This window comes from Neovison vison, chromosome 9 (assembly GCF_020171115.1).
Source record: "Neovison vison isolate M4711 chromosome 9, ASM_NN_V1, whole genome shotgun sequence".
Taxonomy (NCBI): domain Eukaryota; kingdom Metazoa; phylum Chordata; class Mammalia; order Carnivora; family Mustelidae; genus Neogale; species Neogale vison.
In genome coordinates, this window is record NC_058099.1 from 33,996,971 (window position 1) to 34,022,205 (window position 25,235).

General features: G+C 47.9%; 1 protein-coding gene across 3 annotated transcripts in view; it reads right to left on the minus strand.

Annotated features, from left to right (window-relative positions):
• The window catches only part of FRMPD1 (FERM and PDZ domain containing 1), a 143,120-nt gene that overhangs the window by 73,601 nt on the left and 44,284 nt on the right, over nucleotides 1–25,235 (minus strand). The window contains exon 1 of one of the 3 annotated variants that reach the window (XM_044265324.1): nucleotides 18,942–18,981. The exons of the other annotated variants lie outside the window; for them this stretch is intronic. The gene's annotated coding sequence lies outside the window, so the exon portion shown is untranslated. Of the gene's footprint in view, nucleotides 1–18,941; nucleotides 18,982–25,235 lie in introns of those variants that run through there. 3 annotated transcript variants of the gene reach the window in all.

Genomic DNA, 25,235 nt, shown 5'->3' on the forward strand with positions numbered 1-25,235 from the left:
CACACAATTTTTCTAAGATGCAATTCTGCCGCTGCCTCAAACCCTATGACGTCACCCCGTAACTTTTAGGATAACTGATTAGGGTCTGCAGTGCAACTCTGGAGCCAGTCCTGCTGGCTCAGATCGCCGCTCTCTCACTTACTAGATCTATTCCTCAACCCCTTGGTACCTCAGTCTTCCCAGTGGGGAACAAGCTTGTTGTGAGGACTGAGTTAATGCGTGAAAACCACTTACAACAGTGCCTGGTGAGAAGGATTCTCTAAATGGTAGCAACTATTTTCACAGATGGGTGCTTTTTAGACACCTTCAAGGCTGCCCCACTCGGCTCTCCAGCCTCTTTACTGTCCTCCACCTCCCTGTGCTCCACCTCCCAGGGAGCTCCAGCCCTGTGGACCCTCTTCCCTCTTGTTCTTCCACTGAGGCTTTGCTCATGTCGCTGTCATTGCCAGGAAGCTCTTGCCTCCACGGCTTGTCTGCTTGTCCATAGTTTCCCTCTCTCAAAACTATCTTCGACTATTTATGTATGTCGCTTGCGGGAATGGAACATCCTTGCGAGCACAGCCTGGAGGGTCTGAGTCACCAGGAGTCTTCAGTTTTTAATCGATGTTTCATGAATACTGGCTCAATGACTGAAACCAACGGAGCAGACCAGCCAAAGCCCAGGCCACAGAAATACCACCCTTCTGAAACTGACAACAGAGTCTTCTCTACACGACAAATACTAGAAATCACGGCACATCTGTAACTGCACGACTTCCCAGTTTGCTACAACTATTCCCACTGGAGCCACCACTAGAAGAAGGCAGATCCTTGGGAAATGAGCGAGGCTCAGGTTCTTTGACAAAATCAGTGCACGACTGAGAGGGAAAACGCTTTGGAGGCGGAGGAGGAAGGAGCAAGAGCGAGCTACATTGCAGGTGCTTGCTGTTTAGATTTTATGTGACCTGACATTACCAGGCCATTACTGAGTAAAATGAATACAAACACTTTTTGTTTGAAAGAAATGTTAGAAACGAAAAACAAGGAACAAGGAGTTAGTTCTGAAAGTTTCTATAAAGCCCTTCCATTAAGCCGTTTCTATTTTCTTGCAGATTCCTCATTGTGGAATTAGAACTGTGTTCCCCTGGACAATAATCTAGGCCCTGGAAGCTTATATCAAAATCCAATGATCACCATAAGAAAAGCAATTACCTCCTAATTAAACATTATGATGATGGTTCAATGTATCAACATACTGCTGCAAAACAGTTACAAAATAAAAACAAAGCCTCCCCACTCCCCCTTCACCTCCTAACTCATACTCTGATGGCAGATTAATGTTACTAAAAGCACAGGTCTGCTCATGCCTTGCCCTCATTCAAAACACTTCAATGGCTCCCCATTGCCTTCAGGATAAAGAACAAACTCCTAAGTGGGTGTTTGATGATCCTTCTCCTTTTGGCACTGACCTAACTTGAATAGCCTCATTTCCTTCGAATCACCTTCAAATAACCCCTGGTCCCAACAAAATGTACTGAGAGCCCCTGCCATGCCTTTATCTTTTCCCACCTCTGCCCAGAATGCCCTTTACCCACCCCCAAACTCCCCACGTCAAACCCCCACCTCCCTGTGAGACTCACTCCAATGCTACCTCCTCCATGAAGTCTTCCATGATGCCCTCCTCCACAACAACTGCCCACCATCTCTAGGCTTCCACTTTTCACTACAGATGATTCTCATATATTTATCCCCAGCTGGCTTGTCTTACCGCTATTTCTGAACATATTCTCTACTTCCTGATAAACTCTAAACCCAAATACATCTTCCCCTCACACCAAACATATGTCATGCAAGCAGAAGGCACTAAGATTTTTGAATGACTAAAGTAACAAATGGAAGAAAGCAGTACAATATGGTCAGCCACAGCTGAATTTATCAGGGCGCTTAGAGAGCTAGCAAGTCTGGAAATGTACAAACTCCATCCAGTGTTTGGGACATTTGGTCAACAAACCGTTTCTACTGAAATCTCCTATTTACTATCATTATTTACCCACAGATCTTTCACTCCTGCGGGGGGTGTGTGGGTGAGCATGTGCTTGTGGGTAGTGCAGAAGGAAGGAAGCAGAGGGGAGGAGGGGGAATGATCATCAAAAATTGGCAACAGCAAGAGAGAAGCTCCTTCTTCAGTGAGGACATGGCGAAATCCACAAGAGCCCAGCACGTTCTTGCAGAGGAGGGGGCGGGTTTAAGTCTGCCAGGCTGGGGTTCTGACTTTCCCCAGTAGCTGTGGACTTGTTACAACACAGGTGGGCCCCAGGCCTGGAGTTTCTGTGTCTGTAGGTTGGGGTGGGGCTCAGCTTTTGCATATCTAACAAGCTCCAGGTAATGCTGATCGGGACCACACTTTAAGGATCCTCCCTGCAGACCGGCCAATGAATCCAGGTAGGAGGATTAACTGTGGTATATAACACCCGCAACCCATTTTTTTTTTAAAGATTTTATTTGAGAGAGAGTGCATGAGGGTGAGGGGAAGAGAAAGAAAGAGGAGGAGTAGATGGAGAAGCAGCCCCTCCACTGAGCAGGGAGTCCGAAGCTGGGGGCGGGGAGGGGGTTCCAATCCCAGAACCCTGGTATCATTTATGACCTGAGCTAAAGGCAGATGCTTAAACCAACTGAGCCACCCAGGTGCCCCTCAACACAGGCTTTTCTGAAGTTAGAAAATTAATTTTTAATCATATTAAAGCGCAAGGAAAAACAAAATCATACAGTGATTTTTTTTCCTTCTCACTTGTAATTCAAACACTAAATCCTATAAGGTAGACTGGAGAGTTAGGGACATGGGAGTTAGGAGACCTGGGTTCGAGTCCTGACTTAGTGATTGGTTAACTGGGTAGCGAAGAGCGCTCGCTACCCTCTCAGAACATCACTGCACCATCAGAACCTCAGAGAGGCTCAGCCTGAACAATGTCCACGGTCAGGTCTTACATCCCATGATCTCACAAATTTGAAAACCTGTTGACAATTTAGTTTCAAAACCAAATATTATGCCATCTCTATAGAAAATGCTGGAAAAACACTGCAATTTGGAAACTGAAAACATGAGAAAAAACGTAACAGTTAAACTGGAGAAGAACCCATAATAAATTGCAATTATGAAGACTGACAGAACCTTCACTTAAACAGGTTTCACAAAGAATAAATGCTCAAGAATATACCACAGTAATAGATTTTAAACTATTCAGTAAAAAAATACAACTCAAATAAAACAATAAGCTCCCTTTCTATAAACCATCTAGAGAAAGCTGGATGTGTTCCAGAAGGAGAACACAACTCACCAGTGGAGCAGAGCTGAGGGGAGTCGTCCAAGGAGAGAAATCGGCTGCTCTTCCCCGCACTGGCACTTCCCCTCTTCCCCACGCTGCTCCTGGGACTCCCAGCACACAGCTATTTTTATTTTCATTTTTAATTTTTAAAAAATATTTTATTTATTTGACACAGAGAGAGAGAGACGGTGAGAAAGGGAACACAAGCGGGGGAGTGGGAGAGGAAGAAGCAGACCTGCTGAGCACGGAGCCCGATATGGGGATCGATGTGGGACTCGATCCCAGGATCCCGGGATCATGACCCGAGCTGAAGGCAGAAGCTTAACGACTAAGCCACCCAGGCGCCCCCCTCTCAGCTCTTTTTAAAGAGAAAAGGCCCCTTCGGTGAGATCATAGCCACAAGGTGAGTATCCAATGACCTTCCCATCGCCTGTGAATAAGCCAGTAAAGCGGATCACTGGGCCACAAGGCCAAGTTGGATGGTCGGGCAGCCCCAACCATGCCCCCCACGGGGGTCTGGCCTCTCCCCCTTCAGCAGCACAGCCCCAGAAGCCCTCCAGATGCCACTCTCATCTCCCCACCTCGGCCACCTGAACAGGCCCAGGGAGGAGAGCCTACACGTTGCTGACAGCAACCCGGCTGCCGTTGGGCCACGGGCCACAGAGAACGTGACACCCCACGTGTCCCGAGGCGGCCACGGGCCCCTGCGAGGCTGCAGCGCTGAGTCCACACCGGCTGGCCTGGCCTGCCTGGTCTGCCCCGCTGTCTCGGGTTAAAGTGAACAGCTCGGCATTAAGTCGATAAGCCTCCCACGGAGGTAGGTCACCCTCAAACACATTATCCCCCCTCAACAGATGGGGGAATGACACCACGGGAAGATTAAATGACCTGCCCGGCCTCGCACAACCTGCCGCAGGTGGAGCAGTCCCAGCCTGGAACTGGCTCAGGAACGGAGAAGGCTCTGGAGAGAACCCTCCCAGCAGGAGGAAATTTGCACAACAGAGATCCACGAAGACAGAAGCAGAGAGGTCACCTGCTCAAGACCACCTCACGTTCCTCTTACCCCCTGTTTCTCCAGATGCCGTGGAGAGAATGACCTTCAACCATAAGGATGGGTTGGAATGGGATGTGGGTGCTGAGAGAACAGAACAGGCCTGTAGGCCACCAGGAGCCTTGGGGATCGGCCCCAGAGGAGGGGGCAGGCCCAGCGCGGGGTTCCTTCATTGCCCCTGGTCCTCTGCACCTCCCCCACCTCACCAGTTTCACTCCTTTGTCCAACGAATACTTGCATATCTAATGGGGGCAAGTCACTGAGAGAGACACAAGGATGGACCGGACCGTCTCTGGTCCAGTCATGAATGTCCATGATGAGCAGGAAATCACTAAAATACCAAGGAGAGATTAGTAAGGGCCACAGCAGAGGGGCTGGCCATGTTTGGTGTTGGAGCTCACGTCCGGCTGTGGATACAGTGGGGTGGTGTCAGGGCAAGCTTTGTGGGGCAGGCCATGAAGGATAGGACAGGGACACCAGCAGGACTGGGCAGAAGGGCATGGAAGTAGAGAAGGCATCAGGAGACCCTGAAGACCAGGAAGAGGAATGTGGGAGACCAAGGGTTGAGGTACTTAGGGTGGGACCGGCAGGTAGAAGCCCTATCACCAAAGGCCTAAAGCATGGGAATAAGGAGATTAAATCTCACCTCCAATCACAGTGCTCAGCACTGCACCTTGCTCACAGTAGACCCTCATTAATGCCATGGAGCAAAATGCGTGAAGGCAAGTTCATGTGTGCGAAATGTACAACAACTGCAGGAGAATATGCCCCAAAATGTTTCGAATCTTTTTATCAGTCAGTGTCTGGTCAGAACCACTCCTGACTTCAGCTCCACTATCTGAAGCGTTTGCTACGTTCTTCCCCGAATGGAGACCATAATACTTGTCATCAGCTTCTCACCCAAGAACACTGAAAATTAATGATGAGGTAATGTCTGCACTGCTCCGAGCTCTTTGGAGATGTGTGGCAAAAGGCATCACTATTATTAATATTTAAAGAGACTCTACCCAGCTCTGATCTCTTTTTCTGCAGACTAATGTTACGTCCCCAGGATAAGGTGATGCCAGATTGGCCTCCACATAAACCTTTCCAACAGACAGCGCCCAATGCACCTGCCTCTCCCTGAGCCCCTTACCTGGGGGCTGCTGGGGACCTCAATCCCAGTGATGCCAGGCCAGCTTCTGACCTGTTATCCGGGGTTGCCAGAGCGCAGGGGCGAAACCAGGCAAAAGAGCAAGACAGATTTCGGAAGGTGGTCTTCCTCGGGACCCCAATTTTAAGCACTTGAGAGAGTCTCGTGAAGACTTCAAGGGGGGTCACTTTGGCAAAACCCACATCCTACGCCAGCTGACATTTTTAGGTCTGACGCAGTGCCCAAGAGAGGAAGAAGTAAGAATACCTCCATGGGCTCAATTACAAATGGAGTGGAAAGAATAATTTCAAAAGTTCAAGGGGAAAAAAAATCAATCAATTTCCTTCCCCCAAAGCTTTCACGTCTATAAATACACTCACACAAATGGACCCAAGACCACTCTTCCTTATGAAAACACTACCTGTCTGGTATTTGCAAGATAAACGATGCGCCCATCTTGCTCTCAATGCCCTCACGCTCCAACAATACCCTCCAGTAGCTTCTCTCTTCTTCCCAAATACTCCTCACCCCCCCCACCATTATAAAAGTAATACATGTGTCTGGTAGAAAATTTTGATATTCTTCTTTTTTGGAAAGAAGGAAATAAAAACTATCTGCTACCTTCTACACGTTGCTAATTACCTTTTCAGCCTCTGTGTGTGAAAATACACATTTTCAACATGATTAGGAACTTTCCATATACGCCGGTTTATAGCCTGATTTTTTTTTTCCTGGAACAATACCACTTAAACATTTACCTATGTCTTTATGATTGTACGACATTAATTCAGATATCCTATTGATAGGAATGCCGTACTTAAAGCTAACCCCTTATTGTAGGGCATTTAGTCTGTTTTAGCGAAGTCCGCATCACAATGTTGAGACACATCATCACATATACACCGCTAATTATTTGGGTTGTTGTCCTCTTTGGTCACTCTGGAGGAAGATTTTTTTCCTCAAATGTTCTGTGTCTACAGTGTTTTTTTCCCAGAGTTGTTTTCTTTTTTTTTTTTTGGTTTTTTTTTTCCCTGTGTGTACTGTACTCATTAGAAACCCAATATCCTATTCCCTCTCCAAAGGCTGTTAGGTTGTTTCCCCTACCCCACCTTGGTGGTCTTCTGGCTCAGTACTCACCACCCACATTTTCACCTTGGGGCCCTCCACTCCTTTCTCAGCAAACATTTCACATTTCCAGCAGTTAAGCCGGCCACAAAACCTAATAATCAGTTATTCAGTCATCAGTTTATTCACTTGACATCTCTTGGGGGTCTGGAATGCTCCAGGAACCATACTAAGAAAGAACTATAAATAAAACACTATGAGAAGCCAGGAGAGGGAGAGTCAATGAGACCTGAACAGAAGTGCACATAAACTGAAAGATAAATCACAGTTCTCCTGGTAGATGAAGGGAAAAAGCAGGCTTGGCAAAAGGAATATCATGAGCAAAGGACCTGAGGCCTGCTGAAGCATCATGTATGAAAAAGGAATACTTTCATTCGTTTTTTAAAAATTCTGGTAAAGTAAACATACTATTATAACACAGTAGTTTCAGGTGCATGATACAGTGACTCAACACTTCTATACATCACCCAGTGCTTATCACAAGTGCACTCCTTAATCCCCATCACCTATTTCACCCATCCCCCCACCCACCTCCCCTCTGATAACCATTCATTTGTTCTCTATAGTTATGTCAGTTTCTTGGTTTCTCCCTCTCTCTCTTTTTTCCTTTGTTCATTTGTTTTGTTTTGTTTTGGTTTTAGATTTTATTTACTTATTTGAGAGAGAGCATGAGTGGGGTGGGGAAAGGGGCAGAGGGAGAAGTAGCCTCCCAGCTGAGCAGGGAGTCCAACTCAGGGCTCAGTCCCAGGACCCTGGGATCATGACCTGAGCAAAAGGCAGTTGCTTAACTGACTGAGCAATCCAGGCTCTCCTGTTTTGTTTCTTAAATTCCACATATGAATGAAATTATATGATATTCATCTTTCTCCAACTGACCTATTTTGCCTAGCATTATACTCTCTAGCTCCAAACATGTCATTGAAAATGGCAAGATTTCATTCTTTTTATGGCTGAGTAATATTCCCTTGTGTATATATACATCTTTTATCCATTCATCTACAGATGGACACTTGGGCTGCTTCCATATCTTGGTTATTGTAAATAATGTTACTATAAACATAGGGGTGCATGTGTCTCTCTGAATTAGTGTTTTTGCATTCTGGGGGACAAATACCCAGGGGCATAATTGCTGGATCACAGGATAATTCTATTTTTAACTTTTTGAGGACCCTCCATGCTGTTTTCCACAGTAGCTGCACCAGTTTGCATTCCCATCAACAGTGCAAGAGGGTTCCTCTCTCTCTCTCTCTCCATCCTCAACAACACGTGTTTCTTGTGTTCTTAATTTTAGCCGTTCTGGCAGGTGTGAGGTGATAGCTCACTGTAGTTTTGATTTGCATTTCCCTGATGATGAGTGATTTGGAGCATCTTTTCTTTTCTTTTTTTTTTTTAAAGATTTTATTTATTTATTTGACAGACAGAGATCACAAGTAGGCAGAGAGGCAGGCAGAGAGAGAGAGAGAGAGAAGGAAGCAGGCTCCCTGCTGAGCAGAGAGCCCGATGCGGGACTCGATCCCAGGACCTTGAGATCATGACCTGAGCCGAAAGCAGCGGCTTAACCCACTGAGCCACCCGGGCGCCCTGGAGCATCTTTTCATATGTCTGTTGGCCACCTGGGTGTTATTTCCATTCTTATGACATGAGAATGAGAGGCTGAGGATGAGAATGAAAAGTTGGCTCTTGCTGAATTCACCTGCCAACCTGTTTATTCCCCTGCACCTTGACTCAGCTTGCAATCATTGGCCCATCTCCAATGCAGACGCCTCCAAAAACCTTGAGAACCATCCTCATCATCCTTCTCCCAGACCTCTCTGCCTGGAGCCAAATCTTGGCACTCACACCAATGTACTCAGCAATCCGCAATGAATAGATGGTTCTGTTTGCTGACTCCTGGGCATAAGTCGTATCGGTCCAGCTAGGAAAGAAACTTCTGGATAGTGATATAGTCTGTCATACCCATAGCCTTTCAACACTAGGCTTAACTTATAATAGGCAATCAATAAAAGCTTATAGAATCTAATCAGATTAAATGGGGCAGAATAAATATAGGAGAAGGGATGGGAGTGCACTGATTGTGTGTTTCTCACATCATCCAGACGGCTGGGAAAATTGAAACTGTCCTTGAAAATTAGCTTCTGAACACAATCATGACAAAAAATAGATTAATTCTCTTTAGGCACATAATTCTGCATCTGCTTAGACATTTCTCAGGCACACAAAAACGGTACTTGTTAAACGACGCTGCATATCCCAAGAGCTTCTGTGCATAAAGGTCAATATATTCTGGAGATTTGGGTTTCTTTTTCTTTGCAGGAAAGCCAGAGGAAGAGAGGAAATAAGGCCCCTAATCCATGCTATCTGTGCTGGGATTTTCCATCTGATAATTCCAATTCAAAGCGAAAATTCTAATGCCACCCGTCTCCATCATTAATGCTTTCATGCCAGCAGCAAACATTTCTAGATAATTCTTCCCTGAGGGCAAAGAGCCCACACATTCCTCAAGTGACTAGTCTCTCCCTGTTCTGGTTTGGAATCCCCCAGCTCTGGATTCATCCCCTTCCAGAGTTTTATCACACAGCTTCGCTTGTTTGTCCCCACACTGGGCTGTGACCTCTACAACAAGACTGATGACTTTCTCCATTCCTATGTGCCCTGGGGCCTAGAACATTCACCCTTCACATAGTGGTTGCTCTATGTGAAATTGAGTTGTGTTGTGGAATTAAATGCAGTGCAGGGGCTATTAAAGGTCTTAGATATAACCCAGTCTACAGATAAAAAAAACTGAGACCCAGACGGGGGAAGCAACCTCTTCAAATATACACAGAGAGCTGATAATAATTAGTAGGAAGCAGAGAGAAAGAAATCAAAGATGTTAGCACTGCTTGAGGAATTAGGAGGCTGCTGAGGGCTTGACAGAATTTGGAAAAGATGGGGGAAAACAAAGTTTGGCTTCAGACAGCTTCTAACCCACAAAAATTGTCTCTCTTCTTGATAGCCCTTCAGATAACATAAAAAGGAACTTAACCTTTATTGAATATTTGCCACAGATAGGTAGAAGACAGGGGTTGTATCTTCCTCGTGTCTTCTCTTAGTGTAACCATTCACAGATCATCAATGGAATAAGCAAGTAAGTTATGTGCCTCAGTTCACACAGCTAGCAAGCCCAGGTCTGATAAGTCAAAAGCCCCAGGACTTTGCCTCTGCTCCCAGTGCCTCTCTGATTCTGGTCCTGAGGCTATAGGGTACCAAGGAAAAGCCAGGTAGACCGAGTGACCAAGTTTACAGGTGGCCTGACCCAGGACCCAGGACCCCGGACCCCAGACAGCACCTCTGGAGCCTGAAGTTTAGGTCTGCAGCCTCCCTGACCCCTGAAAGCACAGAGAACAGGCACCAGCCCTCGCTAGTACCCGGCTGACAGGCAGAAGCAGGTATGAGACAGAGAACCCCAGAAGCTGGGCCATAGGCAGGGTACCACCGGAGCCAGAGGCAAGGCAGACAGCCATCATAACAATGTCTCTCATTTCATCGGTCAGCACCATTTACCGAGCCTGCGCCCAGGACTGGGCCGTCTGCTGGGCTCTGGACTGAACCAGGCTCAACCCTGCCTAGTAGAGGCTCACAGTTAAGTGAGGCAGGTTACAGGGAACCACTCCTCAGCACCTCAGGGGAGGGGCCCCTCCAGCCTAGAAAAGACTTCCAAGACCAAGCAGGGCATTTTGATGTGAGGATATTTCTAGGCGGCTAGCTCCAGCCTTGTCAAAATGGGAAATCACTGTTCTTTAAACACAGCAAGCAAAATAAGAAGCCGAGTTCTCTGAACTGTTCTCCCACCTCTGCCCTAGAGCTCCACGCACTGAAGTTGGAACAGCTGCCCCACTAGACGATCCTGAAGGACCTTTTCAAACTGGTAATTCTTCCAGGTGAGGTCTGGTTGGATGACCCAGGAGCGGGGGGCAATCTGGAGCCCTAGGGGAGGGGGGACATGACCGAGGGTACTTTCAGTGCACTGCTCTATGCCAGTTCCTCCTGGAAACCTTCCTGGATCTCACTCAAGGCATGGCCAGCCCTCACCAGGGCTCCCATGAGTCTCTGCACCACACAGCACCCTGCCTTCACTGACTTGCTACTGGCTGCAGGCGGGGCAGGGCTGTTTGAGTCATCCGTCTCCTCCCTCCTCCCCACTCCTTCCTGCCCCCAACCCTGCACACACCTTTCTCAGCAAAGCACACAGAACTGAGAGGAGCAGCAGTGAAGGAAGACGCTCTGGGCAGGTATGAACCCCGAGCAGAGCCTGGAGGTGCTCAGGGCTAGACCCCCCCTCGGGCTGCCATCCTCCTGTGGCTTCTCCTCAGCTCCAGCACGAGCTTCTCCAGACCCAATACTCCCGCCTGCCTTAGGCCTTTTTGGCCCTCTGGTGTGTTGAATGCAAACAAAGTGATCCTATTTGGAGAAAAGCCTATTTTACTGGCATTGCATTTGGATGCCCCATCAGCCCGCAGTGACTTAAGACTCCAGGTAAAGGGCCGTGACCTTCCGAGACAGGCTACCTAAAAAAGATCATGCTCCAACACACTCCAAAAGCTGCGAAGACACATTTCCTGGTCTTTCGCAGAAAGAGAGATGTACTTGAGTGCTGAGAATGTAAATAATTTGCTTCAAGTTCAATGAGCCAATCTCGGACTGAATTGGAGGGAAGATGGAAGGACATTGGCTCTTCCGCTCTGAGTCCCTTCTCTATCCAGAGCACGTTCACTATGGGATCTCCCCTAAGTCTAAGAACTGGTCATGAATATTTTAATAGCCACAGCTTCTCCTTCCCATTGATAAAAACTCCACTGACCCGCCAGGGCCTGGCAGTGAGGACCGAAGGACCAGAAAGACCAGCCACATCTGCAGGACACAGCCCCACAGAGCAGCAGCCACCATCCTGAAGAAAGGAAGACATGTGAAACCTGCAGAATGAAAACCTGAGGCTGGGGATCCTGGACAGGTGGGTTCGAATACAGGCCAGAGAAGATAGTCACATAAGGAGAGAAAGTAGAAAGCCAAAGGCTGAATGGTGGCCCCCTGAGAACCATGTCCACACCCCAATCCCAGAATCTATAAATGTTACCTTAACTGGCAAAAGGATCTTTGCAGATAAAAGTAAGTGGAGGGTCTTGGTGAGGAGCTTAGCCTGGTTTATCCAGGTGGGCCCTAAATGCAATGACAAGGGTCCTTATAAGAGTGAGGCAGGGGGAGATTTGACACAGACAGAAGGAGGCCATGGGACTAGGGAGGCAGAGCTGGCAGTGGCTGGCCACAAGTCAAGGAACGCAGGCAGCCACCAGAAGCTGGAAGAGGCAGCAGCCCTGCTGACCCCTTGACTCCAGATTTCTGGACTCCAGGACCGTGAGAGAACACTCATCTGTTGTTTTCAGCCGAGGCTGCTGTGATCTGTGACTGCAGCCACGGGAGACTAATACAGTGCCTGAGAAGTTATGACTGATGAGGGATCTGGGTCCCAGAGAGGGGGCCGCCTCACCCAGAGCCACTCCACATCAGCCACTAGTCCCAGACACTCTCCTCTACATCCCACCAGCGTGCATGCGGTTCCCCAGCAAACTCTAGGGGGTATCCACGGGGAACCTAACCAGGTCTCAGGTTGTGCTGATTGCAAAAAAAAACAGACTCTGAAGTGAGGTCGTCACGGTCTTGCTCCCTTCCACGCTGGTCAGACTCACCTGCATGGTCATTGTGTCCAATTCTTTGCTCTGCCTTTTTCAGGGGACTGGATAAACGGGATGTTCTGATTTAAGAAGTGAAGCCTCGGGGACCTGTCTTTGTCCAAATGGCTTAAACGGCCATTATGGGGAAGAAGTGATGGATTTTTGTGTGGGGCTTCAAAGGGCAGAATCGAGGCCAATGGAGTAGCCACAACCTGGAGAGAGAGTCTAGTTCAACATAATGAAGAACTTTCTAATAATCAGAGCCAACTGACAATGGAAGAGAAATGCCTCGGGGATTGGCAGGTCCAAGCAGAAAGAGACTGGGTGTGCTAGGGGAATTCCTGCACCAGAAAGGGCTATAGCTGATCATCTCCGGAGTTGGCAACTCTGTTTGGAGGTCTATGACTGTTGGTTAAAATATCCTGTACAGTATTTCTCATGTGTCTGGGCTTTTGGCATATAGATGGGGAGTGCTCTAAGGAACTTATTACACAGCCTTTGTGGCAACAAAAAACTAAATAACTGCAACCATCCAGAAATGAGCTCAGAAAAGAAATTATTCTTCCTGCTCCTGTATACAAATGTCTCTGACACCCAGCAGAAGAAGAAAGAGGGAAAGCATGTTATGTCCATATGGACATCACCCTTTAACCTGACCAGAAGCCAAAAGCTTAAGCCCCCGGTACCAAGGGAGCTTTGGGCTTGATGTCCTTCTTCAGGGAAAACCAGAAAGAACAGAGACTCCATGTTTATTTTCATAACTGGTTTTCCTTTTACATTCTTCTGAATTCTACATTTGGAACAAAGAAAACAACAAAGCAGTACCACAGAGGCTTACCTATGTTACCACTCAAAACTTAGTTTTGGAAGGGGTTTTTGTTGGGGGAGGAGGGGTGTGGTTATCACTGGTTGTAACAAGTGCTAGCGTACACCCTACATTCTGGATTCTCAGAGGACAGGAAGCCAGCATTTCTCGTCTGCCTGCACATCTGTCTTCTCTTAAGTCAAAATCTCAGAGAACTAAGCACTGTTACATCCGGATGAATTCCTCTGAAGCTCTTTCCGTTCAGGATTTTGAAAATTTGCCATGTTACCCTTTCACTGAAATGGCTGAGCTTCTCAGATCACTCCTCAAGAGAGGTCAAAGCAATAGACTTTCATATTTTTAGATTTACCATATTTCATATTTTTAGATTAGCTTGTAATTAGTGTCTCCTCCCCCACACCAACTTTTTCTAAAAAAGTACCAGTGTTAAGTACACACATCATTTATCAGCCAGCTTGTGAAATGACTGGAAGCCCAAACCACTTCTAACCACTGGCAAAAGGGTCTGCAAACATCAGGTCCCTGAAAATACTGGGTCACTTCAGTGAAATTAATGGTTACTGCCCTCACACCAGCTGGCCAAGCACCAAATAGGGCTTTCCATTGTCCTTCAGGCAGATAGTTCATTATTTAAAAAAACAAAACAAAACACACTCATATTTGCAGGGCTGCATAATGTAATCTTTAGTTACCCAAAGACAGCATTATTCTTCTGTGAATGCATATTAAGTTTGGTACATATCTTACACTATAGTAGAAGTATGGCTACAACAGCTGTGCATAAATCAAAATTTTATATACTGAATGGTGTTAAGTTCATGGTCATGTTTGGTATTTGAAAGCTTTCCATTCCAGATCTTTCGGTAAGGTAAAACATCCTTTTATGATATAAATAATTATTGATAAGTTTATCTAGCTTGGAGGTTCATTTTTTACATAGTATATCAATTAAAAATAGGCTGTATTGGAAAGCTAAATTCAAAATTCAGACTCACGTGTGAAGTGACATCACCTCTTCATCGAAAGAAAGACCTACATTTCAAGGCATCAGAAGGTCTCAAGTAAGTTCAGCTGGGGACCCCAAGCCCTGAGCGTCCGCATCATGTTTCTGGCATGACTCAAACCATTTCAGATCTCAGGGAAATCGCAGGCTTTTGTCAATCCATTACAGCAAACACGTATCAAGCTTGCACTGGGGCTAGGCTCTGTGAGAAGGGCTGTGGGGCAGACGTCAGAGGGACATTGTGTCTGGCCTCCCAGGGACTTCTCAAGGCCATGGCCACAAGCGAAAGTGACCGCACACAAAATCCTCCACGGTTGATGGTGATGGCTTCCCTGTGAGCGGTACTGAATGCGGCGGGAGCTCAGGGGAAGATGAGAATCCTGGGATGAGGGGTCCGGAAGACAGCTGCTAGGGCAAATGGGGTTTGAGCTGGGCCCTCTGGCATGGGCATGACCACCAGGGCTGAGGTATATGCAGGCAGAGGGGCCAGATGGAGAGGCAAACGCTGGAGGGATTAAGTGCGGAGGACACAGTGGTTGGGTGGGGGGAGTGGTAGAGAGAACGGATAGAGACAGTCCATCATGTCTGCAAGCCTGAGGACTCTGGACTTCATTATCCGTCCACAGGAGACCCACTGCAGGTCTCTGAGCCATACATTACACAAAACAGAGGGCTGATGTTCAGAGAGAGAATGGAAATGTGGGAACATGTTTGAGAGAGGTTTTGCAAGTAAAAAGGACAGGACTTGGTGAGTGATTGGATTTCAGCCAAGAGGGATCAAGGAAGAGAGTAAGGTTGTAGGTGACTATGTGGTGCCCACCGCCCCACCCCACCCACAGTGCCATGGAATTTCCAGCATGGGAGTGGGAGGATGCTCGCCGGAGGGTATCACACAGCGGGTGGGCAAGGCTGGCTTTGGTGACACTAAGCATATTTCCACTTTGCACATGAGTGAGCATTCCAGGGGCACTACTCTTCACGGCTTGCAGTGAGAAGAGATGGGGGGAAGGGAGAAGAGGTGAGGGAGAGAGGGACAGAGAGGAAAGGAGGAAAGGGCAGGAGCAGGAGGACAAGAAAAGGAGAGATGAAGGGAGAAAGAAAAAGAGATCTTAAAGAAGTGGATCTACAGTGGGATGTTCCCAAAGTGGGCAGCAGCTCACCACGCCACTCTGGGCCTGACCTGGCAGGGAAGGGTACTGTGGCTGCAGGTTCCTCTTTTCACGACTCCTAAAACCTAGTTTTGTACTGAAGGAGCAGAGAACCCGCTCTGGTGTCTCCCAGTAACTATGGGGGTAATATCCACACACACACAGCCTGTCTGGTCATAGAACACACAAAGCCTTTCAGGCCTCCAGGCCTTTGCATTTGCTGTTCCCTCCTTCACCATCACCCCACCCTCTTAATTTAACTTTCACTTGGTGCTTGCTACATACCTGGTACTATTTCAAGTGCATTACATATATCAATTCATTTAACTCCCAAACAACTCTATCAAGTAGGGTTATTATGCCCAGTTTACGGGGAAGAAACTGAAATCCCGGAGATTAAATAACATGACAGTGGAATAAACTTAATTGTCAGTGGGGCCGATATTCAAATCCAGACGCTGTGGCCCAGAGTCTGCATCCTCACGCCAAAGCCGCACAGCTTCTTACTGACCTGGACTGCACCCCACCCCTGCCCCCCAGCTCTCGTCCCAACTGGCTCTTTCTCTCCTTCAGCTCCCACTGACTCAGGCAGGCCCTCCTCGACCACCCCCAGCACCTTCTCTCACTTTACCCTGCTCATTTCCTTCTCAGCTCTTAGCCAGCCTGTAATTATTTATGGGTTTACTCGTTCATGTTTCTCCCACTAGAATATAAACTCCAGGAAGGCAGGGATCTTCTCTTTGGTTCCAGTGTGTTTCTGCAGCACCTAGTATGGTTGCCTGGCACAGAGAAGGTGTTCTATGAGTAAGCGTTGCATGAACAAATGCAGGACAGTATTACGGCTGCCTCATGGTGTACACGGGTTCATAAAGTACTGCAATGTCCTTCTTCACCCTCCTATCCTAGTCTCCTCCTTGGTACTATAAATCCCCAGCAACCCACACTAAGGCAGATGGTTCCCAGCATACGTGGACAATGCCGATGTATTTATAACTGTGTCTGACTGTCAAATCCCCCCACCTGGGTCCTTGAGCACACAGTGATAAGCTTGTGGGAGGCAGGGATTGCGTGTTCTGATTAAACCTCCCTGTGGCCTCCCACTACCTAACAGTATTTACAGGGCATTGTCTGTGGTTGATGTCAGTGTCTGATCTGAGCACCCCTGAAGAACAAAAACCCCCTGCTCCTGAATCAGGATGTACCTCGAATACAAATTGCCCTGGCACAGGACCTCCAGTCCGATGGTGAGGTTCCAAGTCAATACCTATGCTAAAACAAAAGGCACCATTCATTTACTTCAGTGGTGACTAGCAACACTTACGGAGCTTGCCTGTGAACACTCTAATAAAAGAAACTATTATTAAATATCTATCATTGTGCAAACACTGTTAGGCACTTTATACGTGATCTCATTTAAACGTGTGCATTTGGAATTATTTTCCCCCTTTACAAATGCAAAAAGGAAGTTCAGAAGCCCAATATCCTCAAACCAGTGTCGATTCGAGCCCAAGTTGGGAGCCTCCTGAGCCTCTCCTCACTGTCCTCTGCTCTGAAGTGTTCTGCCTTCTCCTTGCTCCCACCTGACCTGGTGTTCTCCATCTGGTTCCTGAGCTTTCCGGATCCTGTAGCTCCGCTCACACCAGTTCCTCGACCTAAAGTGGGCTTTCCACTTTCCACCACCTGTTGAAATCCTCTTCTTCCTTCCACCTTCTGTGGTGCAGTCTTCCCCATTGTCCCCAGTTCCAATGTGCCCTCCTCAGTGTCCCCAGAGATGATCAGTAATAACTCCCAGAATGCCTGCAGTATCTTCCTCCTTCTTCCTCACTAGACCCTGAGCTCCTGGAGGGAAGGGCCTACCGGTGTTTTTCCTATTTGTTTCCTCCTGAATGAGTGGTGAGATAGTGCTTGTCGAACCCCTGAAGAAGGGAGAGGGAAAGGACAAGGGACATTCTACTGCACCTGACCCATCAAAGGCTCTGGACAAATTAACTTCAGCTACACAGTACGGCTGGGGAAAGGCAAACCTATGTACCACAACTCCGGTGTGTTCCTGCCCTCGTCACAAAGCACGCTCTTACTAGTTCTCTGATTTCATAAAGCTTGAAACTCAAAACCAGGAAGTCAAGGAAGGAAATAAAATAATAAAATCACTTCCATAAGAACCCTTTCATAGTAATGGATTTCACCCACACACTGAGGAGACGCTAATTGCAGCCCAAGGGGGACAAATTAGGCAAAAAGAAAAAAGCTCACCTTCTAGGAGGTCAGCTAACTACCCCATGCTTGTTCTGCCACAGCTGCACCAGAATGTACCCATCATGGAAAATATGGACTTAGCCAAACTGTAGGCCTCTCCAACTACGCCCTGTTGAACACCCACTAAAGAACGCCTGATTTAGAGTGATTTTCTATGTCATCTTGATTGGAAAACATCACTTTAGAAATAAGTAGATGTTGGCCTCTCTGCCAGGACCCCTACAACAGTGCCTTATTTATTTTTTTCCCCAAACAACTATTTTGAGGTTTTCACAAAAATAACCGACTCACAAACAGAAATGCTTCCTGATCTATAAGCCACTCTGAAAACAAATCATTATGCTGTTGAATATTTTATGATGGTCCAAAGCACTGAAGGAGGAAAGGCCAACATTCACCAATCCTTGCCATGTCTATTTCGGGACTCCCAAAGCACACCGCAAATGCCTCCTTTATTTTCTAAACTCCGATTTGCAAGTGCTGGGTGGATGTTTAGTGAAAGAATTCCTCTACCCAAACTAATCGTAAATGGAGAGACCTGGAAGATTCTACTTCTCCAGACTTTACAGCGAAAGGGCCACAAGCATCATCTAGTGCACATTCCTTCCTCCCCACTTCGTGGGGGTGGGGGTGGGGGCGGCAAAACCAGAAAAGGGGACTTGCCGAAGGTCACACAATCAATGGATGGCAGAGGGGTCACCAGAAGCCAGGGCCCAGACTCCTAGCTCTAGGAGCATCCTCTATTCCCAGAGACTTGGCTCAACAACCTCCCTACAACTCAGCCAAAACTGCAGCTGGTTAGAGACGGGATCCACCTCCCCCTCCAGCCCGCACCACCGCCCCAGGCCCAGATTGATCTCTGTGGGTTCCTCCCCCGCCCCAAGGAACCCTGGAGCTGAGACACTCAGGGTTGCCCCTGACTCACAGAATGGCAACACAGGCGTGCACTTCAGATGACCATCGCCGGGGAACCCATCCTAGTCCAGGTGTGGCCATCGAGACGGGGCAGGGCTGGCTGGTCCGAGGTCACTCAGAAAGTTAGCGCTGGCCGTGGCCGCACCTGAACCCAGGTCTCCCGCCTCCCGGTTTGCCGCTCTTTGCACTTCACCATGCAGATCTCAAAAACTTAAGCAACACATTGATACTGTGAGAGATTTAACCGTTGCAGGCCCTGAGCGAGCCCGCGGACGCGCCTCCCACAGCGATGGGAACACGAGGACTGGAGGCGGGCGCGGGTCACCCGGGGCCGGCGGTGCAAACGGAGCGCACCGCGGAGGGCGGCGCGGAGGAAGCCGAGGGACAGGCAGCCTGCCGCTCCCGGAGGCGCAGGCCCGGGGCGTAGACCGTCATTCCCCCCCAAAACTTTGCGGCGCCGGGACCTCACCCTTACCTGCAGAGGAGGCGCCGCCCGCGCGGACGCGGACCGGGAGAGCTGACGCTTTCGGCGAGGGGCGGCCCCGCCCGGCGGCGGGCACGGACGCGGGCAAGGCTCGGGCAAGCGGCTCGGCTCAGGCTCGGCTCGGGCTCCGCCTCCCGCGCCGCGGCTGCAGCCGGAGGGGGTAGTGCAGGGCCCGGCCGCGCCCGCGCCGTCTGGTCGCGGCAGGTGCTGAGGCTGCAGCTGCGGGGCCGCCAGCTGCCGGCGCCGCGACCCTCGGCCCGGGGGAGGAGCCCCGCGCGCCGCCTCCGCGGGCCCCGAGGTCCCGGCCCGCCGCAGTGGGCGGTCCCGCTCCCACCCCGGCCCTGCCTCCGCCGGCCTCCTGCGGCTCCCCACCTTGGCGCTCAGCGTCCGCCGAGTACCCACGGGGAGACTGAGGCTGGGAGAGGAAAGGGGCTCCCCCAAGGTCACCCAGCCCGGAGGCGGTGGGGCCGGAGCTGGAATCCAGAAGAGTCCCAACGAAAGACTTCCTTCTCACCCCACCCCTCTTCTGGCTGTCATACTGCAAGACCTCTCGAAGAACTCCCATCTACGAGGGACTGGGGGTGGGGGGGATGCAGATGACCCCAATTTGCCCTCCTCTCAGCAGAAGGAGCCGAGGGCTGTGGGAGGATGGAAGAGGTGGACCCACTTGGGCACAACAGCCCTCATCCCTGATCGCTGGGGTCCCTCAGCTTTCCTAAACCTCTCGAACCACTCCTTCTTGGTCCCCTTGCGGGACCCTCAAATCCCAAAGCCCTAAAATGCTGGGGTACCCTGGAACTGTGCACTCAGCCCCCTTCTGACTTCCTGGGCCATCTTTTTTTTTTTTTTTTTAAGATTTTATTTATTTGACAGAGAGAGGTCACAAATAGGCAGAGAGGCAGGCAGAGAGAGAGGAGGAAGCAGGCTCCCTGCTGAGCAGAGAGCCCGATGCGGGACTCGATCCCATGACCCTGAGATCATGACCTGAGCCGATGGCAGGGGCTCAACCCACTGAGCCACCCAGGCGCCCCTGGGCCGTCTTAACCACTCTTCTGGCTCCTGTCCTACCACCTCTCTATACATCGGACCCAAACCCATGCCTCTGCCTGAGAACTCTTCTCCTTGCTGAAGAATCTTCACACGACGTTGGACACTGGAGATACAACTTCAAATAAAGCACTATCATGCCCTCTCGAATGTACTGTCTAAACGGCTATTAATCAACACACTTCTAACAATAATGTGATCCCAGACTGCCAAGGAGGGGCACCTGCATTGGCTGAGAGACAGAAGAAGGCCTCTTGGAGAGCATGCCGGCTCTACAGAAACCGGGAAAGGCCAAGGAGTCTGGGGGAGGAGTCTGGAGAGAGCTTTCTAGGCAGAGGCCACAGGAGCAAAGACCCAAAGATGAGAGGGATCCCCGTGAGGGAAGGATGGGAGCTGAGAGCTGAAGCAGGACGGGAAGTTTTGAGTAGGGAAGGGCCCCATCAGGTTGGAATGTTAGGTCATTCTGGTGATGGAATGGAGCACAAATGTATAGTAATAAGGGTGTCTATCAAAAAAACAAAACAAAACAAAACAAAAATAGCATTGTAGGAGTTGTAACATCCCTGGCCCACCTGAAGAAAGGCACTTGGCCCCTTCTTCCTCTCTACCTTTTACTTCCAAATCCAGGCTTCTATTCAAAACTTCTCTCCTCAGAGTCTCTTTGTCTTTGAAAGGCCTCCTAGCTACCTACAAGATCTCTTTTCCCTCAGTGCCTCAAAGATCTGTCTTCTCTCAGTGCCCCAGCTCCTTTGTCACCCAGATCCATGGGCTGAGTTAGCCCTTCACTCCTGAGGGTCGGCTTCCCGTCTCCCGCTTCCTGCCTCCACTGTAGATACAGTGTCCTAAACTCTGCCTCAGAATAAGCATCATTCAGGAAAGTGGACAAAATATGGAAAATTCTGAAGCCATGGTGGAAATAAAGTAAGCTTCTAAAAAATTCAGTGTAGTACCTATCCACATTATTTCTTACAACTCCATGTAAATCTATAATTATCTCTAAATAGAGTTTAATTTTTTAAGACTATGTGTTGTAGATAAAGATTAAGAACCAGGGGCACCTGGGTGGCTCAGTGGGTTAAGCCTCTGCCTTTGGCTCGGGTTGTGATCTCAGAGTCACGGGCTCGAGCCCCACATCGGGCTTTCTGCTCAGCGGGGAGCCTGCTTCTCCCTCTCTCTCTCTGCCTGCCTCTCTGCCTACTTGTGATCTCTGTCTGTCACATAAATAAATAAAATCTTTAAAAAAAAAGAACCAAATTACTTTCCCTAATGCAGATTATCAAAGACTGAAGAGGGCACTTGTCAGAAAGGAAAACAAAAACTCACCCCTCTTGTCCAGTGAGTACAAATTTCTCACATGAAATTGTGCCCTGTCCCTCTCCATTTCATAGCTGCCCCTACCAGAAGCATCTGCCTCTTCAGGAGCTTTAATGCATAAGCAATTTCACCTTTTGGCTCCTGCCGCTCTCTGCCCAGGTTCCCATTCTGGTTACTTTTCTCCCTCAGCCTTCCTTGTCTGCCGGCTGGTTAAATGCAAACGTTGCTCATGTCTCTTCTTGGTCTCTTTTGTGTCTTCTGTCTCACTGAGCAGAGTAGATGTATGGCTTCAGCCTAGACCTTCTTCTGTGCTTCAGACCCAGAGACCTAACTGCCTGTCGGGCATCTCGTGAGTCCTCTTCAGATGCCCCAGTCCCCAAAGAGCCAAAACCAATCTCACAACTTTTGCCTAAATTACTGCTTCTATATTGCTTCTGTATCTCAAATGGTAGTGGCCCTGAAACCAAAACCAAAGGGAATGTTCTAGACTCTTCCTGCTTCCCGGTACTCATACCCTCCTGGGCACTGAGTTGAGTCAACTCTGTCTCCATAACACCGCTTATCCACGTCTCCTCTTCATCTTGCTAGCTGCCTGGGCCTTACTTATATATAGTTGGAGTCTCACCATTTCTCAGTGAAGCCGTAGTAAATGCCTCTAGTCTAGCCGATTTGCGATTCATCTTCCTCATGCTGCCAGGGATCGTTTCAAAACGAACCTGACAAGTCACTCTCCGGCTCAAGATACCTCCATTGTTTCTTCCTGGCCCTGTGATAAAATCCTAAATGCTTGGCATGGCATGAAGCCCTCGGTAATCTGACCCATTGACAGCTACAGCCCCATTTAGACGTCACCCTATTACCTCTTGCCAAATCCCAGGGCACAACATATTTCACAAGAGTAAAACTAGTTATATATATTTTTTTAAGATTTTATTTACTTACTTGACAGAGAGAGGCACAGCGAGAGAGGGAATACAAGCAGGGGGAGTGGGAGAGGGAGAAGCAGGCTCCCCGCTGAGCAGGAGCCTGATGCGGGGCTCCATCCCAGGACCCGGAATCATGACCTGAGCCGAAAGCAGATGCTTAACAACTGAGCCACCTAGGCGCCCTAAAATACCTATAATTTATTAACTTAATACTATGTGCCAGGCACTGTTTTAAGTTCTTTACACATAATAGTTTACGGAATGAAAGACATGGAGCATAAGTGCTAAAAAATACAGTCCCAGCCAAACCGCCCTTCCTTAAACCCCAGCATAGCCAGCCACTTGTTAACCTGTGTTGACTCCAGCAAGTTCTAGAGAGTTCCTCAGTTCTCTGTGTCTTCCTCTGCACAGGGAACATAATGAGACTGCCTAAAACCTAGGGATCTTCTGAAAAGAGGGACTACAGGTAAAACACTGTTTCTCCCTGCTAGCCAGCCTTAGTTGTGCCTCTGCTCAGTGTATTTATTGAGGACTCCCTGGCAGCTTTTTCACAGAGGAAAGCTGAGGGTCCAGGCAGTGATGCCATTGACCTAAGATTCTGAAGCCCAGCAGTAGTAGTGCTGGGCCGCACCCAGGATTCTAGATACCACCCCCCCTCCAAGTGCTTTGCAGAAGCTAATGCCTGACCCAGGGTGGCTTCCTCCTTTCCAGGCTTTTCCTACAACTTGTCAAATTCTTCCTCCTCTAAATCATGCTCAAAAACATCTTCTCCTCTCCAAGGTCTTCCCCAGCCCCTCCTTTGTGGCTGGGCTACTTTTCAAATAAAGCACCAAGCACACTGCATTACAATAATTTATTTACATATCTGCCTTCCCGAAGCCTCCTTGAGAAAGACAACTACCTTATTTATTTTTGTCTTCCTAGGACTCTATAGATATTTGTTGAATGAAAAAATAAATCGATGAATAAAATATACAGAAGTTTCTCAAAAGAACTTTACCCTAAAAGCTGTCATTTCAATCTAGATCACATTTAATCTCTGTTTTTGTCACTCTGAAGTCATTTTTGGTGACAGGATACCATCAAATGATCCAATATTAACACAGAACAAGATACGGCAAGACTGCAATTTCTCATATGGCTATTTGATCACGCCTTGTCCCTCTTGGATGTCTCTCCTTTTTTTAGTGACACTATGTAATAACCCATAATGAGAAGCTGTGCTGCATCCTAATGAGACTTCCTGACTAAAACATCTGAGGTTTGGATTTATTTCCCATAAGTACCATTTCAGCTAAAAGTTTTGCTTTCTCTATGGCATGAGTGTGCCATTTGTTATCTGCTAAGTGCCCATACCTTCCCCTTATCTGTATTAATCTCCTTTGCATTCAAATACTTCTGAGAGCTGACTTAATAGTTAGCTTTTCTATACAATTTCCTTCTTGGAATACCTAACTCTTCCTGACTTTATATCTATTGTTCCCAAAATAGAATCGTTTACTGCTTCAAATTTCAGCTTTACTGTCTGTAGTGATTTAGGACAAGTTTCTGCTCTTCCATGGAATGATCAAATTCCATACGGCTAAACAAAACAAAACAAAACAAACAAACAAACAAAAAAAAAAAAATATATATATATATATATATATATATTTTAAACCTGTCTCTGTTATTTGGTAGGGAGTAACATTTTGAAAGGAGACGTTAGAAACTTCTATTTTGTATACCAGAACATAAGTTCGTTGGCCATTTTAATGCCTTCATATCAAATTAATGAGAAGCAGTGCAGGTGAAAAAATGAACAGTGATCTGGGAAACAGGAGAGAAAAAAAAAGGAGTCTAATACCATTTTGGTACTTGCCCCCAAGTCCCCTCACTCTTCAGGCTCCAGAGGAGAGGAGAAATGACACCGAATGATCTTCAAGTTTCTTTTAGACCTAAAATGACACGATTCCTTAAGGTCCTCCAAAAGGTCGTTCATCCAACATCATCGACCACCTACTATGGACTCATGCCTTTTGATGTACCACGGCATTAACACAAATTCAACTGGATGGGGAATGGAATGGTTTGGGTGTAAGTGTTATTATACCACAAAAACCAAGTACATATCTTTACTATTCAAGACCTACTGAATCCTGAACTATAACAAAGACAGTTTCTTTGAGACCAAGGTGAGCTCGGACTCATGGACGTTGGAGTACTGCAGGTAGAGCATTAGAAATAGCCCTGTATGAGATCCAAGGCTACACCTGTGGCAAGGTGTGCTTGTAGAAAAGCAGAGCTTTAGGGGCACCTGGGTGGCTCAGTGGGTTAAAACCTCTGCCTTCAGCTCAGGTCATGATCCCAGGGTCCTAGGATCAAGCCCCACATCGGGCTCTCTGCTCTGCAGGGGGCCTGCTTCTCTTCCTCTCTCTCTGCCTGCCTCTCTGCCTACTTGTGATCTCTCTGTCAAATAAATAAATAAAATATTTTTTAAAAAAAACTTTTAAAAAGAAAAGCAGAGCTTTAGAGTTCTAGAACCCAGTTCTGTCCCTAACCCACTGTGTGGCTTGGAGAAAGTCAGTCACATCACCTCTCTGAGCTACTGCCTCTTCTTCTGGAAAAGGAGAGAATGATACCTTATAGACCGAGCTCCCTGAGCTCCAAATCGAAAGATGGTTTGAGATTAAGGAAGCTAACGCGTGACCTAGTCAGAGAGAGCGGTCTGGCTGTTCTCTGCAAAAGAAACTGGGCGCTTATCACAAGGATTATATTACCTCTTGAGAACAAGTAAACTGTTGCTCTACAGAGAGAAACGATGACATAAAAACAACATGTTCTTACTCCCAAGATTCTAGGACACAGAAGCGGACATTCACTGCTCGCTTCTTAAAAATGAACTGTCCAGCTCACCATAAAATACAGCAAATAGGGAGTTAGAGGAGACAGTCCATTTTCTCTGTATTAGTGAAGAGAGCCCCATCTCCCAGTACCCTCCAAACTGTGTCTGATCACT